Below are 17,846 nucleotides of genomic sequence, written 5' to 3'. Positions count from 1 at the left end.
CACTGAAGATAGACTGTTTTTCTTGAGTCTGGACTCAGTTGAGGAAATTACAGTTTGGCTCATGTGAACAAAGTTGTGCAATAAATCATCATGTGTTAAAAAATAGAGTAACTCCATTGATACTTGAAGAAGCAAATTTAGAGCCATTATATGGAAATAGTGTTCCTTATAGAAAGTAATAAACTATCAGAACATTTTATCCACAAGAGATCTATAGGCTGAAAATAGAAATACATGACAGAGTATTTAGTATAGAAATTAGTGAAAGTGGGGAAATTGATAATAAATGTAATACACATGAACATTTCTAGCTTCAAGTCATTGTTGGAAAGGGAAGAGAAGGAAAAGGAGCTTTAATATATTAAGTCCTTACTATGTGAAGGTACTTTACACATTTTATTTCATTTATTCCTCAAAACAATCTTATGAGGCAAAGATTAGTTTTTCCATTTTACTGGTGAGGAAAATATGACTTAAAGAAGCAACTCACTTAAGGCCAAAGAATGTGTAAATTAATTTTGGTTTGATCAGTATATATTAAATGGAAACTGGGATACAAGGGTGGAAGAAGACAAAGTCCCTGACCTTCATAAATGGATGACATACCCTTTTGGCCTCTCTTGATGTACCTGCTCTCCTCTGCTATTTTGTGTGTAGTAATCTTTTTACTGTATTTTTCTATCCTTTTTTTTTTTAAGATTCTTTTCTTGCAAGCTTACCCTCCTAGAACTTTATTTATTTATTTGGTGGCACTGGGTCTTAGTTGCAGCAGGCAGGCTCCTTAGTTGTGGCTTGCTGGCTTCTTAGTTGCGGCATGCATGTGGGATCTAGTTCCCTGACCAGGGATCGAACCCAAGCCCCCTGCATTGGGAGTATGGAGTCTTACCCACTGGACCACCAGAGAAGTCCCTGTAATAATCTTTTTAGATTTCTGTCTCCAACTCTGGGCCACGAGTTCCTAGAGGATAGTGACAGAAACACATCCATCTTTGTATCCCTAGTGCTAAACGAATGAACAGATAGCAATTGCTAAATCCAATGTTCAGATAGAGGTGGATCTTATAACAAAAGCCGTGCTGTTCCCTTAACCCATGGAGCCATGGAAAGAGGGAAAATGCTGGGAGAATCTGCCTAATGAACTATGACAATGATATGTTCTTCAATGCATGAGCTGTATATCAGCACGGATAGGATGAATCAGCGTTCACTTTGATTTTGGAAAGAGAGTTGGCTTTGATAATTTATAAAAATAATTTCCCCCTTTACACCACATATCATCAGCTTTTACTGAATAACTGGAAATAAAAATGACTGATAGTGATACAAATAGCTATCTTCTCCAAGTTGTTTTGCTTTTAAATATATTTCTCTTGTTATTTAAAGCACAATGATATAACAGATAGAAAAATGGCTAAATTCTTCAATCTCCTTTAAATAGTTTTGCCCATAAATATATCTCTTTTATTAAAAACACAGTAAATTCTAATGGATGGTTGGTATAGCTTCCCTAGGAAGGTATGAAATTGCTTTATCAGACTAATTTAGTAAGACTCAGTTTTTGACAGCTTCTTCAGAAGGCTACAGCAGTAGATAACATAAAGGCAAAGTTGTTATAACATAGGGGGCTAAATTATGGTGGTTTAAAAAAGAATTTTGTTTATTCAAGTCTCACAGAAGATTTTTGAGGTGAGTGTCCAGGTGAGGACAGCTCAGCTCCACACAGGTGTCTTTCATCTTGTGGGTTCCTCCACATCCTCGGGCTTTGTCTTCATCTGCATGGTCAAGCTGAATCTCAGGGACAGTAGACTGGGAAGAAGGGGATGTCTAGGGCAAGTTATCTTTTCTCATAAGTAACTGAAGTGTAAGATGCACACTTTACTTCTGCTCATATTAAATTAGTGATAGCAGTTACGTGGCTACACTTAGCTTCAAGGGTGGTCAGGCAATATAGTGTTAATTGGGTAACTCTTTCCTAAACTCTATTGTAGAAGAACGGGAGAATGGATTTTGTAAGGCAATTAGCAGTCTCCACTGCTAATTGTAATCCTGGAATTGACAGGACAGAAAATGAAGTTTTGGGATGGGTTCTGGAAAATCTTTGGTATCTGTTACCCATAAATGACAATGTGCTAAGCAACTTTCAGAACTTTCATGCATTTTAATCCTGAGAAGAGTTAGTTTAGCTTGTCCTGAAAAATCCCTATTCCAACTTGGGGTAGCTGACACAATATAATCTCCATCTCTTTTTTTCTGTGAATCACTCAGAGCTGTATGACTTGCCTGTTGCCCAGGTGTCCAGTCAGTTGGTTGTGGATCCCAAAGCACAGACACAAGGAGTTTTGCTTTGCTAAGTGCTGAAATGATGGCAGACATGAATGACTTTCTGAGACATTCAGGCTGGGGTGTGAGTTCATTTAATAGAAATTTATCAAGTGTTGCTCATTGAAGATGAACCTTTTGACACTGGCTGATATCAAACATTCTTGCCCAGCCATTTTATGTTCTTCAAGTGTTGTGCTAAATCTTCTTAAATGTGATTTGATAGAATAGAGCCCTTTGGGGGCCCCTGGTGCATCTCAAGTGGTATTTATATTTTGTCCTAAGTTGGACAAATTATCATTATTGAAAATAGCTTGTAGATAGAAAATATAAAAAGTTGACTACTTAGCTAACCTGGCAATTCAGTGTAGAAGATTTTGTTCAAAATAGAAGATTTTGTTTTGTTGATCTCTCCTCATTCCCTTCCCTTTCCCCTGTTTTTCCTTCCACACCAGCTTCAGATGCAACTTTTTAAATCAAGCCCATTCTGTGCCATGATGTGGGTTGTAGTGTCTGGAGTGCATGCTGATAATGGTGTTGATAGGAGAGACTCAACCATTTTATGGTTGGTCCTGGAACATTTTGGTATAAATAGGGGAATGAATGCTTTTTTGCTTTTGTTTTTGAAAATGTTCTGGCTCTACTACAGTCTTGTTACTTAAAGAGTGGCCTCTGGCAGCAGGATCAGCATCATCTGGGAACTTGTTAGAAACTTGAAAGTTGAAACTCTACTTCAGACTTGCTCAGTCAGAATCTGTGTGCTAACCATATCTCCAAATGATTCTACATACATTTAAGCTTGGGAAGCACTGTACTAGAAAATCAGATGTCTAATGAAGTTATCTAGCTCTTTATAGGACTTTAATTAGACTACCAAGATCCACACCTACCCTCCAGGGAAGTCTAATATCAGAGCAAGCCCTTACTACTCTAATATTTAACTTACTTTTCCTTTATAGCATCTGGAGGTTTCCTTTTCTTCCCTGTAAACTTAAACAAAACAAAACCCAGTTCAGAGGTGGTTATATTTTATGTAGCATTTCTAGGCTTCTGTTGGCTGAGAAGAATTTAGATTATTTTAGTGCACTGGTTTTTGTTTTCTCAAAAAATTTTAACTGACCATAACAGTGCAAGACTAGAAATCAGTTACAAGAAAAAAACCCCAAAGCTCTGCAAAAACTACAGACACAGAGAGGCTAAACAACATGCTACTAAACAACCAATGGATCACTGAAGAAATCAAGAGGAAATAAAAAAATACTAGAGACAAAAGAAAACAAAAACAAAATAACCGAAAACCTATAGGTCATAGCAAAAGCAGTTCTGAGAGGAAAGTTTATAGCAATATCAGGAAACAAGAAAAATATCAAATAAACAACTTAACTTTATACCTGAAGGAACTAGAGAAAGAAGAACAGCAAAACCCAAAGTTAGTGGAAGGAAAGAAATCATAAAGATCGAAATGGAAATAAATGAAATATAGACTAAAAAAACTGTAGAAAAGTTCAGTAAAACTAAGAGCTGATTCTTTGAGAAGATAAACAAAATAAATATTTAACCAGACTCATCAAGAAAAAGAGATGGTCAAAATCAATAAAATCAGAAATGAAAAAGGAGAAGTTACAACTGACACCACAGAAATACAAAGGATCATAAGAGATTTCTATGAATAACTATGCCAATAAAATGGTCAGCTTAGAAGAAATGGACAAATTCCTAGATACGTATAATTTCCCGAGACTGAACCAGGAAGAAATAGAAAATATGAACCTTCCAATTACCAGTAATGAAATTGAATCGGTAATAAATATAACTGCCCCAAAACAAAAGTCCAGGTCCAGACAGCTTCACGGGTGAATTCTACAAAACATTTAAAGATGAGTTAACACCTATTCTTCTCAAATTATTCCAAAAAGTTGAAGAGGAAGGAACACTTCCAAACTCACTCTTTGAGGCTAGCATCACCCTGATACCAACCCAGACAAAGAAATCACAACAAAAGAAAATTACAGGCCAATATCACTGATGAATACAGATGGAAAAACTGCAAATGGAATCCAACAATACATTAAAAGCATTTTACCCCATGATCAACTGGAATTTATTCCAGGGGTGCAAGGATGTTTCATATCTACAAATCAATCAGTGTGATACACCACATTAACAAAGTGAAGAAATGAAATCATATGATCATCCCAACACATGTAGAAAAAACTTTTGACAAAATTCAATAACCATTTATGATAAAGACTCTTAACAAAGTGGGTATAGAGGGAACATACCTCAACACAATAAAGGCCATATATGATAAACCCACAGCTAACATCATACTCAACAGTAAAAAGCTGAAAGCATTTTCTCAAATTCAGGAACAAGACAAGGATGCCCATTCTCACCACTTTTATTCAACACAGTATTAGAAGTCCTAGCCTCAGCAATCAGACAAGAAAAAGAAATAAAAGGAATTCAAAATGGAAAGGAAGAAGTAAAACTGTCATCATTTGCAGGTGACATGATACTATACACAGAAAATCCTTATGATGCCACTAAAAATTATTAGAACTAATAAATGAATTTGGTAAAGTAGCAGGATAAAAAAATTAACATATGGAATTATGTTACATCTCTATATATTAACAATGAACTAGCAGAAAGAGAAATTAAGCAAAGAATCCTATTTACAATGCCATCAGAAAGAATAAAATACCTAGGAACCTACCTAAGGAGGTAAAAGACCTGTACTTGGAAAACTATAAGACAGTGATGAAACTGACTCAAACAGATGGAAAGATATACTGTGTTCATGGATTGGAAGAATTAATATTGTTAAAATGACCATAATGCCCAAGGCAATCTACAGATTCAATGGAATCCCTATCATAATAACAATGGCATTTGTCACAGAAGTAGCACAAATAATTTAAAAATTTGTATGGAAACAAAAAAGACCTTGAATAGTCAAAAAAAACCTTGAGAAAAAGAATCGAGCTGGAGGTTTCATGCTCCCTGACTTCAGACTACACTACAAAGTTACAGTCATCAAAACAGTATGGTACTGGCACAACAGCAGACACACAGACCAATGGAACAGAATCAAGAGCCAAGAAATAAACCCACACACTTATGGTCAATTAATCTAGGGCAAAGGAGGCAAGCATATACATGAAGAAAAAAGTCTCTTCAATAAGTGGTTCTGGGAAAACTGAACATTACATGCAAAAGAATGAAATTAGAACATTTTGTCACACAATATACAAAAATAAAGTTGAAGTAGGTAATGACCTAAATATGAGACTGGAAACCATAAAATTCCTAGAGGAAAACATAGGCAGAACATTCTTTGACATAAATTGTAGCTATATATATATATATATATATATATATATATATATATATATATATATATATATATATATAATCTGTTTCCTAAGACAAAGGAAACAAGAGCAAAAATAAACAAATGGGACCTAATTAAACTCAGAAGCTTTTGGGCAGCAAAGCAAACCATTGACAATATGAAAAGACAACCTGCTGAATGGGAGAAAATATTTGCAAATGATATGACCAATGAGGGGTTAATATCCAAAATGTGTAAACAGCTCATGCAATTCAATATCAAAAACCAATCTGATTAAATATGGACAGAAAATCTGAATATTTTTCCAAAGAAGACATACATGTGTTCAACACATACATGAGAAGATTCTCAATGTTGCCATCATCAGGGAAATGCAAATCAAAACCACAATGAGATATCATCCCACATCTGTCAGAATGGCTATCACCAAAACACACACACACACACACACACACACACACACACACAAATAACAAATGTTGGTGAGGATGTGAAGAAAAGGGAACCCTCATACACTGTTGGTGGGAATGTAAATTGGTGCCGCCACTGTGGAAAATAGCATGGCCATTTCTCAAAAACTAAAAATAGAATGACCTTATGATCCAGCAATTCCACTCCTGGGTATCTATCTAAAAATACTGAAAACACTAATTTGAAAAGATACATGCACCCTAATGTTCCTAGCAGCATTATTTACAATAGCCAAGATATGGAAGCAACCTAAGTGTCCATTAACAGACGAATGGATAAAGAAGTTGTGGTAAACATATACAATGGAATACTACTCAGCCATTATAAATAATGAAAAATGCCATTTGCAGCAACATGGAGAAACCTTTTCTTGATAGCTCTCAAGTTTCTTGTATTATGTATTTCTACAGGGTAGACTATATCTGTCAAGGCAAGAATTTTTAACAAAGGGTTCTTTTCAAATGAAGTCTTTAAAGTATCAGAGTTCCTATGTCTGCAGATTGAGATTTTAGTTTATCTGGAACAGACCTTCTTGTTTAGAAATATTTTAGTATGGCCATTTAGCTCTTTATTTTTTTCCTTTGATACCTCTCTCACTGGATTCTTTTTTTTTAAACATCTTTATTGGAATATAATTGTTTTACAATGGTGTGTTAGTTTCTGCTTTATAACAAAGTGAATCAGCTATACATATACATATATCCTCATATCTCCTCCCTCTTGCGTCTCCCTCCCACCTCCTCTAGGTGGTCACAAAGCACTCAGCTGATCTCCCTGTGCTATGTGGTTGCTTCCCACTAGCTATCTAGCTATCTATTTTACATTTGGTAGTATATATAAGTCCATGCCACTCTCTCACTTTGTCCCAGCTTACACTTCCCCCTCCCTGTGTCCTCAAGTCCATTCTCTACATCTGTGTCTTTATTCCTGTCCTGCCTCTAGGTTCTTCAGAACCATTTTTTTTTTTTTTTTTAGATTCCATATATTTGTGTTAGCATACAGTAGTTTTTTTCACTTTCTGACTTACTTCACTCTGTATGACAGACTCTAGGTCCATCCACCTCACTACAAATAACTCAATTTCATTTCTTTCTATGGCCGAGTAATATTCCATTGTATATATGTGCCACATCTTCTTTATCCATTCATCTGTTGATGTACACTTAGGTTGCTCCCATGTCCTGGCTATTGTAAATGGAGCTGCAATGCACATTGTGGTACATGACTCTTTTTGAATTATGGTTTTCTCAGGGTATATGCCCAGTAGTGGGATTGCTGGGTCGTATGGTAGTTCTATTCTGCCATTTAGCTCTTGACAGACTCTTTAGTGGGATGAGCAAGGCCACAATGCCTGTGATCCCTGGTATGTAAGATGTTAAATGGGAAGGAAAAGGAGGAATTTGCCCAAGAATCCCAATCCTACTTGGAAGCACTTGAACAATACTTTCCCTTTCTCTCATTTAATATACGATCATTTATTATTTAAAATTCTTTTTAAAAATTAATTAATTAATTAATTAATTTCTTGGCTGCGTTGGGTCTTTGTTGCTGCATGCGGGCTCTCTCTAGCTGCGGCAAGTGGGGGCTACTCTTCGTTGTGGTGCATGGGCTTCTCATTGTGGTGGCTTGTTTTGTTGCAGAGCACAGGCTCTACGCAAGCAGGTTCAGTAGTTGTGGCTCACGAGCTCAACTCAGCCATAAAAAAGAATGAAATTCTGCCATTTGCAACAGCATGGCTGGTGCTGGAAGTTACTATGCTTAGTGAAATAAATCTGATGTAGAATGACAAATACTGTATGTTATCGCTTATATGTGGAATCTAATAAATGAAACAAATGAATGAATAAAATGAAAAACACTCAGAGATATAGAAAACAAACTAGTGCTTGCCAGTACGAAGAGGAGAGAAGGGAGAGGCAAGATAGGGATAGGGGATTAAGAGGTACAAACTACTATGTATTCAATAAAAATAAATAAGGTACAGGACATATCGTATAGCACAGGAACTCTAAATGCAGTATAATTTATAATAATTTTGAATCACTATGTTGTACATCTGAAACTAATATAATTTTGTAAACTATACATCAGTAAAAATCTATTGAAGAAATAATTTATAAATTGACTCTTGTGCTCTTTATTTGGCCTCATCATCCCTTAACCATATACTCTTTGCTCTATAGAAGACTTGCATTGCTCTGAAGAAGCCATTTATTTCTATCTCTGCATGCTTACCCTTCTTTGTGTTTGGAATACTTGTTTCTTTTTATGCATCTGATGAGCTTCTGCTCATCTTTTTTTTTTAAAATTTTTTTAAATTTAACATCTTTATTGGAGTATAATTGCTTTACAGTCGTGTGTTACTTTCTGCTGTATAACAAAGTGAATCAATTATACATATACATATATCCCCATATCTCTTCCCTCTTGTGTCTCCCTCCCTCCCACCCTCCCTATCCCACCCCTCTAGGTGGTCACAAAGCACCGAGCTGATCTCCCCGTGCTATGTGGCTGCTTCCCACTAGCTATCTATTTTACATGTGGTAGTGTATATATGTCCATACCCTCTGTCACTTTGTCCCAGCTTATCCTTCCCCCTCCCCGTGTTCTCAAGTCCATTCTCTAGTAGGTGTGTGTCTTTATTCTGGTCTTGACCCTAGGTTCTTCATGACCTTTTTTTTTTTTTTTTTTTAGATTCCATATATATGTGTTAGCATACGGTATTTGTTTTTCTCTTTCTGACTTACTTCACTCTGTATGACAGACTCTAGGTACATCCACCTCACTACAAATAACAATATTTTGTTTCCTTTTATGGCCGAGTAATATTCCATTGTATACATGTGCCACATCTTCTTTATCCATTCATCTGTTGATGGACACTTAGGTTGCTTCCATATCCCGGCTATTGTAAATAGAGCTGCAATGAACATTGTGGTACATGACTCTTTTTGAATTATGGTTTTCTCAGGGTATATGCCCAGTAGTGGGATTGCTGGGTCGTACAGTAGTTCTATTTTTAGTTGTTAAGGAACCTCCATACTGTTCTCCATAGTGGCTGTATCAATTTACATTCCCACCAAAAGTGCAAGAGGGTTCCCTTTTCTCCACATCCTCTCCAGCATTTATTGTTTGTAGATTTTTTTTTTTAAACAACTACTGTATTTACAATTTATTCTATTAATTAATTAATTTATTATTATTTTTGGCTGTGTTGGATCTTCGTTTCTGTGTGAAGGCTTTTTCTAGTTGCGGCGAGCCGGGGCCACTCTTCATCGCGGTGCGCAGGCCTCTCACTGTTGCGGCCTCTCTTGTTGCGGAGCACAAGCTCCAGACGCACAGGCTCAGTAATTGTGGCTCACGGGCCTAGTTGCTCCGTGGCATGTGGGATCTTCCCAGACCAGGGCTTGAACCCGTGTCCCCTGCGTTGGCAGGCAGATTCTCAACCACTGCGCCACCAGGGAAGCCCCTGTTTGTAGATTTTTTGATGATGGCCATTCTGACTGGTGTGAGATAATATCACATTGTAGTTTTGATTTGCATTTCTCTAATGATTAATGATGTTGAGCATTCCTTCATGTATTTGTTGGCAATCTGTATATCTTCGTTGGAGAAATGTCTGTTTAGGTCTTCTGCCCATTTTTGGATGGGGTTGTTTGTTTTTTTGATGTTGAGCTGCATGAGCTGCTTGTAAATCTTGGAGATTAATCCTTTGTCAGTTGCTTCATTTGCAAATTTTTTCTCCCATTCTGAGAGCTGTCTTTTCATCTTGTTTATGGTTTCCTTTGCTGTGCAAAAGCTTTTAAGTTTCATTAGGTCCCATTTGTTTATTTTTGTTTTTATTTCCATTTCTCTAGGAGCTTGGTCAAAAAGGATCTACCTGTGATTTATGTCATAGAGTGTTCTGCCTATGTTTTCCTCTAAGAGTGTGATAGTGTCTGGCCTTACATTTAGGTCTTTAATCCATTATGAGTTTATTTTTGAGTATGGTGTTAGGGAGTGTTCTCATTTCATTCTTTTACATGTAGTTGTCCAGTTTTCCCAACACCACTTATTAAAGAGACCGTCTTTTCTCCATTGTATATTCTTGCCTCCTTTATGAAAGACAAGGTGACCACATGTGTGTGGGTTTATCTCTGGGCTTTCTATCCTGTTCCATTGATCTATATTTCTGTTTTTGTGCCAGTACCATACTGTCTTAATTACTGTAGCTTTGTAGTATAGTCTGAAGTCAGGGAGCCTGATTCTTCCACTTCCATTCTTCTTTCTCAAGATTGCTTTGGCTATTCGGGGTCTTTGGTGTTTCCATACAAATTGTGAAATTTTTTGTTCTAGTTCTGTGAAAAATGCCAGTGGTAGTTTGATAGGGATTGCACTGAGTCTGTAGATTGCTTTTGGTAGTATAGTCATTTTCACAATATTGATTCTTCCAATCCAAGAACATGGTTATCTCAACAACTGTTTGTATCATCTTTAATTTCTTTCATCAGTGTCTTATAATTTTCTTCATACAGGTCTTTTGTCTCCTTAGGTAGGTTTATTCCTAGGTATTTTATTCTTTTTGTTGCAATGGTAAATGGGAGTGTTTCCTTAATTTCACTTTCAGATTTTTCACCATTAGTGTATAAGAATGCTAGAGATTTCTGTGCATTAATTTTGTATCCTGCTACTTTACCAAATTCATTGATTAGCTCTAGTAGTTTTCTGGTAGCATCTTTAGGATTCTCTATGTATAGTATCATGTCATCTGCAAACAGTGACAGCTTTATTTCTTCTTCTCCGATTTGGATTCCTTTTATTTCTTTTTCTTCTCTGATTGCTGTGGCTAAAACTTCCAGAACTATGTTGAATAATAGTGGTGAGAGTGGGCAACCTTGTCTTGTTCCTGATCTTAGGGGAAATGGTTTCAGTTTTTTACCTTTGAGAATGTTTTTGGCTGTGGGTTTGTCATATATGGCCTTTATTATGTTGAGGTAAGTTCCCTCTGTGCCTACTTTCTGGAGGGTTTTTATAATAAATCAGTGTTGAACTTTGTCGAAAGCTTTCTCTGCATCTATTGAGATGATCATATGGTTTTTCTCCTTCAATTTGTTAATATGGTGTATCACATTGATTGATTTGCGTATATTGAAGAATCCTTGCATTTCTGGGATAAACCCCACATGATCATGGTGTATGATCCTTTTAATGTGCTGTTGGATTGTGTTTGCTAGCATTTTGATGACGATTTTTGCATCTATATTCATCAGTGATATTGGCCTGTAGGTTTCTTTCTTTGTGACATCTTTGTCTGATTTTGGTATCAGGGTAATGGTGGCCTCTTAGAATGAGTTTGGGAGTGTTCCTCCCTGTGCTATATTTTGGAAGAGTTTGATAAGGATAGGTGTTAGCTCTTCTCTAAATGTTTGATAGAATTTGCCTGTGAAGCCATCTGGTCTTGGGCTTTCGTCTGTTGGAAGATTTTTAATCACAGTTTCAATTTCAGTGCTTGTGATTGGTCTGTTCATATTTTTTATTTCTTCCTGGTTCAGTCTCCAAAGGTTGTGCCTTTCTATGAATTTGTCCATTTCTTCCAGGTTGTCCATTTTATTGGCATATAGTTGCTGGTAGTAATCTCTCATGATTCTTTGTATTTCTGCAATGTCAGCTGTTACTTTTCCTTTTTCGTTTCTAATTCTGATGATTTGAGTCTTCTCCCTTTTTTTCTTGATGAGTCTGGTTAATGGTTTATCGATTTTGTTTATCTTCTGTAAGAACCAGCTTTTAGTTTTATTGATCTTTGCTATTGTTTCCTTCATTTCTGTTTCATTTCTTTCTTTCTTTCTTTTTTTTTTTTTATAAAGAAACATTATGAAACAGTGGGTAGTTTAGAATAAATATGTGTCTGGTGCTTTTATGGTGTGTTTTTTTTCTGTTTTTTGTTTTTAATTATTTATATATTTATTTATTTATTTATGGCTGTGTTGGGTCTTCGTTTCTGTGCGAGGGCTTTTTCTAGTTGCGGCAAGCGGGGGCCACTCTTCATCGTGGTGCGCAGGCCTCTCACTATCGCGGCCTCTCTTGTTGCAGAGCACAGGCTCCAGACGCGCAGGCTCAGCAATTGTGGCTCACGGGCCCAGTTGCTCCGCAGCATGTGGGATCTTCCCAGACCAGGGCTCGAACCCGTGTCCCCTGCATTAGCAGGCGGATTCTCAACCACTGCGCCACCAGGGAAGCCCCTCTTTTTTTTTTTAAAGCAATGTCAAACCTTCTCCAGTCTTTTTTTTTAATTAATTAATTAATTAATTTATTTATTTATTTTTGGCTGCGTTGGGTCTTCGTTTCTGTGCGAGGGCTTTCTCTAGTTGCAGCAAGCGGGGTTCATTCTTTATCATAGTGCATGGACCTCTCACTATTCTGGCCTCTCTTGTTGCGGAGCACAGGCTCCAGACACGCAGGCTCAGCAATTGTTGCTCACAGGCCTAGTTGCTCCGCGGCATGTGGGATCTTCCCAGACCAGGGTTCGAATCCACGTCCCCTGCATTAACAGGCAGATTCTCAACCACTGCGCCACCAGGGAAGCCCTGTTTCATTTATTTCTGATCTGATCTTTATGATTTCTTTCCTTCTGCTGATTTTGGGTTTTTTTGGTTCTTCTAATTGCTTTAGTGTAAGGTTATGTTGTTTATTTGAGATGTTTCTTGTTTCTTAAGGTAGGATTTTATTGCTGTAAACTTTCCTCTTAGAACTGCTTTTGCTGCATCCCATAGGTTTGGATAGTCATGTTTTCACTGTCATTTGTTTCTAGGTATTTTTTGATTTCCTCTTTGATTTCTTCAGTGATCTCTTGGTTGGTTATTAAGTATTGTATTGTTTAGCCTCCATGTGTTTGTATTTTTTACAGATTTTTTCCTGTAATTGATATCTAGCCTTGTAGCATTGTGGTCAGAAGAGATACTTGATACGATTTAAATTTTCTTAAATTTACCAAGGCTTGATTTGTGACCCAAGATATGGTCTATCCTGGAGAATGTTCCATGAGCACTTGAGAAGAATGTGTATTCTGTTGTTTTTGGATAGAATGTTCTATAAATATCAATTAAGTCCATCTTGTTTAATGTATCATTTAAAGCTTGTGTTTCCTTATTTATTTGCATTTTGGATGATCTGTCCATTGGTGAAAGTGGGGTGTTTAAGTCCCCTACTATGATTGTGTTACTGTTGATTTCTCCTTTTATGGTTGTTAGTATTTGCCTTATGTTTTGAGGTGCTCCTATGTTGGGTGCATAAATATTTACAATTTTTATATCTTCTTCTTGGATTGATCCCTTGATCATTATGTAGTGTCCTTCTTTGTCTCTTGTAATAGCCTCTGTTTTAAAGTCTATTTTGTCTGATATGAGATTTGCTACTCCAGCTTTCTTTTGGTTTCCATTTGCATGGAATATCGTTTTCCGTCCCCTCACTTTCAGTCTGTATGTGTCCCTAGGTCTGACGTTGGTCTCTTGTAGACAGCATAAATATGGGTCTCATTTTTGTATCCATTCAGCCAGTCTATGTCTTTTGGTTGGAGCATTTAATCCATTAACATTTAAGGTAATTATCGATATGTATGTTCCTATTATCATTTTCGTAATTGTTTTGGGTTTATTATTGTAGGTCTTTTCCTTCTCTTGTGTTTCCTGCCTAGAGAAGTTCCTTTAGCATTTGTTGTAAAGCTGGTTTGGTGGTGTTGAATTCTCTTTGCTTTTGCATGTCTGTAAAGGTTTTAATTTCTCCATCAAATCTGAATGAGATCCTTGCTGGGTAGAGTAATCTTGATTGTAGGTTTTTCCCTTTCATCACTTTAAATATGTCCTGCCACTCCCTTCTGGCTTGCAGAGTTTCTGCTGAAAGATCAGCTGTTAACCTTATGGGGATTCCCTTGTATGTTATTTGCTGTTTTTTCCCTTGCTGCTTTTAATATTTTTTCTTTGTATTTAATTTTTGACAGTTTGATTAATATGTGTCTTGGTGTGTTTCTCCTTGGATTTATCCCTTATGGGACTCTCTGTGCTTCTTGGACTCGATTGACTATTTCCTTTCCCATATTAGGGAAGTTTTAACTAAAATCTCTTCAAATATTTTCTCAGTCCCTTTCTTTTTCTCTTCTTCTTCTGGGGCCCCTATAATTCGAATGTTGGTGTGTTTAATGTTGTCCCAGACGTCTCTGAGACTGACCTCAATTCTTTTCATTCTTTTTTCTTTATTCTGCTCTGCAATTGTTATTTCCACTCTTTTATCTTCCAGGTCACTTATCCGTTCTTCTGCCTCAATTATTCTGCTATTGATCCCTTCTGGAGAATTTTTAATTTCATTTATTGTGGTGTTCATCATTGTTTGCTCTTTTGTTCTTCTAGGCCCTTGTTAAACGTTTCTTGTATTTTCTCCATTCTATTTCCACGATTATGGATCATCTTTACTATCATTATTCTGAATTCTTTTTCAGGTAGACTGCCTATTTCCCCTTCATTTGTTAGGTCTGGTGGGGTTTTACCTTGCTCCTTCATCTGCTATGTGTTTCTCTGTCTTCTCATTTTGTTTAACTTACTGTGTTTGGGGTCTCCTTTTCTCAGGCTGCAGGTTCGTAGTTTCTGTTGTTTTTGGTGTCTGCCCTCAGTGTCTAAGGTTGGTTCAGTGGGTTGTGTAGGCTTCCTGGTGGAGGGGACTAGTGCCTGTGTTCTGGTGGATGAGGGTGGATCTTGTCTTTCTGGTTGGCAGGTGCACGCCTGGTGGTGTGTTTTGGGGTGTCTGTGACCTTATTATGATTTTAGGCAGCCTCTCTGCTAATGGATGGGGCTGTGTTCCCGTCTTGCTAGTTGTTCGGCATAGGGTGTCCAGCACTGTAACTTGCTGGTCATTGAGTGGAGCTGGGTTTTGGTGTTGAGATGGAGATCTCTGGGAGATTTTTGCCGTTTGATATTACATGGCGCTGGGAGGTCTCTGATGGATCAATGTCCTGAACTTGTCTCTCCCACCTCAGAGACACAGCCCTGATGCCAATTTTTCTTCCATTTACTTTGAGTGAATTATAGGCCCTCCCCACTCCGGTACTCACTAGGGTTTAAGCATGATCCTCTGCACATAATTTAAAAATCAAAACACCAACTGGCGGATTTAAGCAAACCCCCTATTTTTAGAACAGTATTAAAAAAAAATGGCAGATTTTATTTTCGGCCACACAGCCGAGCAGCAACAGAGGAGGCTCCTGGGCATTCCTCCATCCCTCAGTGCAGAGCCGGGCTGACCATCTCCTTGCCTGCGCAGCTGCCTCTCCTCTGCTCATCTTTCAAATTTCCCTTTCTACAGGAAGTTTAGCTAGCCAACCATAGGCAAAGTTATTTTCCTTTATCTCTGTACACTATAGCATCTTTAAAAAATCTGTCTATATCGGTTTAATCCATGTCGAATGTAGTTTATAAAGGGAAAGGACAAGTACCTTTGTATAGAATATACAGACAAAGCATCAGTCTATGGGGTCCATAAGAGGGGCAGGGCAGACAACACTTTTCCCTGGGAACAGCAGCTCTAATATCAGGAAAGGTTCTCAGCTGAAGTCTGTGCAGCCAGGAGCACCCTCCTCCAGCCCCAATCTCAGCCCCTGCTTCAGCTGGGTTCCCATTTCCCGTGCCTCCCCATTCCCTTAACCCCTGATGAAGAGCCCCAGGAGCTAAGGCTAAGAAGATCATGTCCTTAGGGCATGCGTCCCATGTTTGGGAGAAGAAATATACACCACTGAACACGGAGCACATGGGAGATGGAAGGGACACCACAGCCCAGGGAGGGGGAGAGGCAGGCATCCCAAGATGTGGAAGGACCTTGCCCCCAGCCAGACCTAAATACGGCACTGCTTCCAGGTGTTCTTAACAAAAGAAGAAACTCCTACAACCTAAGGGGAGGAGTTGTCCCATTTATACACAACATTGTAAACATATATGGTCCTGTTATTACATGTGCTTCAGTTTGGTGTTTGCATGTCTGTCTGTCCATCTGTCAGGCTGGTGGCTGGATCTCAGGAGCCTTGCTGGACTACCTCCCCTTCCTACTGCCCCCACCTTCCCACCCTGGGAATGGAACCTGGAACAGGTATGGTCCCACATCTTGGTGGGATCCGGCAGGCAGAGCCTGAGCCTCTGCCTCCACTCTGACTCCAGAGTCCTGTGTGTGTGCGTGTATGTACGTGGAGAACCTGTGTGCAAGTGTGTACAAGGGGGAGGTCACATCACGGGGGGTGGGGTGCGGAGAGGGGTGCTGCTGGAGGCAAGGTCTGCCTGGGGTGGCTGGCTCACGAGTGGATTCTCCGTGGGTCTCTGGGTGGAGATTCTCGGCAACCAGGGTCTGCAGTCAGCACCCCTCACAGTGCACGTGCTAACCCTGGATGGTCTTCAGGGGCATTGAGTACGAGTCCATGCCGACGAGGCACTCGTAACGGTCCCCACAGGAGAGCTGCCGTCCAAGCTCCCTGACCCAGCAGGGCCTCAGACATGGTCACAGCTACATCTTTGGTCGCTATTTCTTGCCGGTCTTCTGCACGGCCTCCTGCGTGCCGCTCTCACTGCTGCTGGTAGAAGGCATCTCGTTCCTCGCCTGTTTAGAGAACTCGGGCGTGGTGCATGTGCTGGGAGGGCCGTGTAGGACTGCGCCCCAGAGGAATGTGCCTCTCTCCTCGGCTTCACCTGGCTCCTCGCCTGTGCAGGGGATGGCGTCAGCCTCTGTGTACCGTGGCTTCCCAAGCTCCAGAATGTCACCCACATCCACACCCAAGTCAGCATCCCTGTCCCGATTCTCTTGGCCGTGGTACGTGAGGAAGCCAGAGCCTGGAAAACCACCTCCCAGGAGAGTGGTGGCCCGCCTCCGCCTCCGCGGGCTCCACTCACGCCCCAGGGCGGTGCTGTTCTCACGCTCCACGTCCAGGGTATCAGTTGATCCAGGGCATCATTCGCAGCCATGCAGGAGCCTCTGCCCTTCGTCTTGCTTCCTCCGTTTCATTTTCCCAATCGGAGCATTCAGTAGGGTCTGCGGGAAGGCCTACTTCCTCCTTCCTGCCGGCACCCCCTCCCCGCCCGCTCCATCATTGGTTCAGACACTCAGCATAGCCACCAGGGGGCTTCTCTAGCAGGACCCCGTGGCCGGGGATGCGGGCGGATGCCCCCTGGCTGCCTGGTGGCGGTGGCAGTCATGATGACTCCTCTATAGCATCTTGTATATGGTTCCATTAGGGATCTTAACCCATATTAATAGTTTATCTAGATACCTGTTTCCTCCCTACACCATGAACACCTGGAGGACAGGAAATGCACTCTATCTCTGTTTCTCTATTGCCTATAACATCCAGAGGCACAGAGGTCGGTCTTGATAAATGAACCCATGTTACTGAATAATGAAATTCACTTCAAAACTTAGGGTGAAGCAAAGGGTTGAATCTTTCAAATAAACCGGTGTATTTCCTTCTAATAATAATGAAGGATACATACCTCATTTTCTGTCAGAAACTCAGATCAAACTTCTGGTGAGCATTTCTATAGCTCCTTGGTATTCCCTTGTTTGCTTGTAGCTGCCCTTGGTCCTATTTTAATCATCTTTGATCTTTTTTAAAAAAATAAATTTATTTATTTTTGGCTGTGTTGGGTCTTCATTGCTGCATGTGGGTTTTCTCTAGTTGCAGCAAGCGGGGGCTACT

The 17,846-nt window shown here is 39.3% G+C and overlaps 1 pseudogene; it reads right to left on the bottom strand.

The window, feature by feature from the left end:
* Positions 1–16,195: 16,195 nt before the first annotated feature.
* LOC132364327 (E3 ubiquitin-protein ligase RNF220-like) lies at positions 16,196–17,179 on the bottom strand (annotated as a pseudogene).
* Between the last annotated feature and the right edge of the window lie 667 nt (positions 17,180–17,846).

This window comes from Balaenoptera ricei, chromosome 4, assembly GCF_028023285.1.
Source record: "Balaenoptera ricei isolate mBalRic1 chromosome 4, mBalRic1.hap2, whole genome shotgun sequence".
NCBI classification, from domain to species: Eukaryota; Metazoa; Chordata; class Mammalia; order Artiodactyla; family Balaenopteridae; genus Balaenoptera; species Balaenoptera ricei.
Note: the sequence above shows the minus strand (reverse complement) of the source record. Positions and strands in the feature narration are given on the sequence as shown.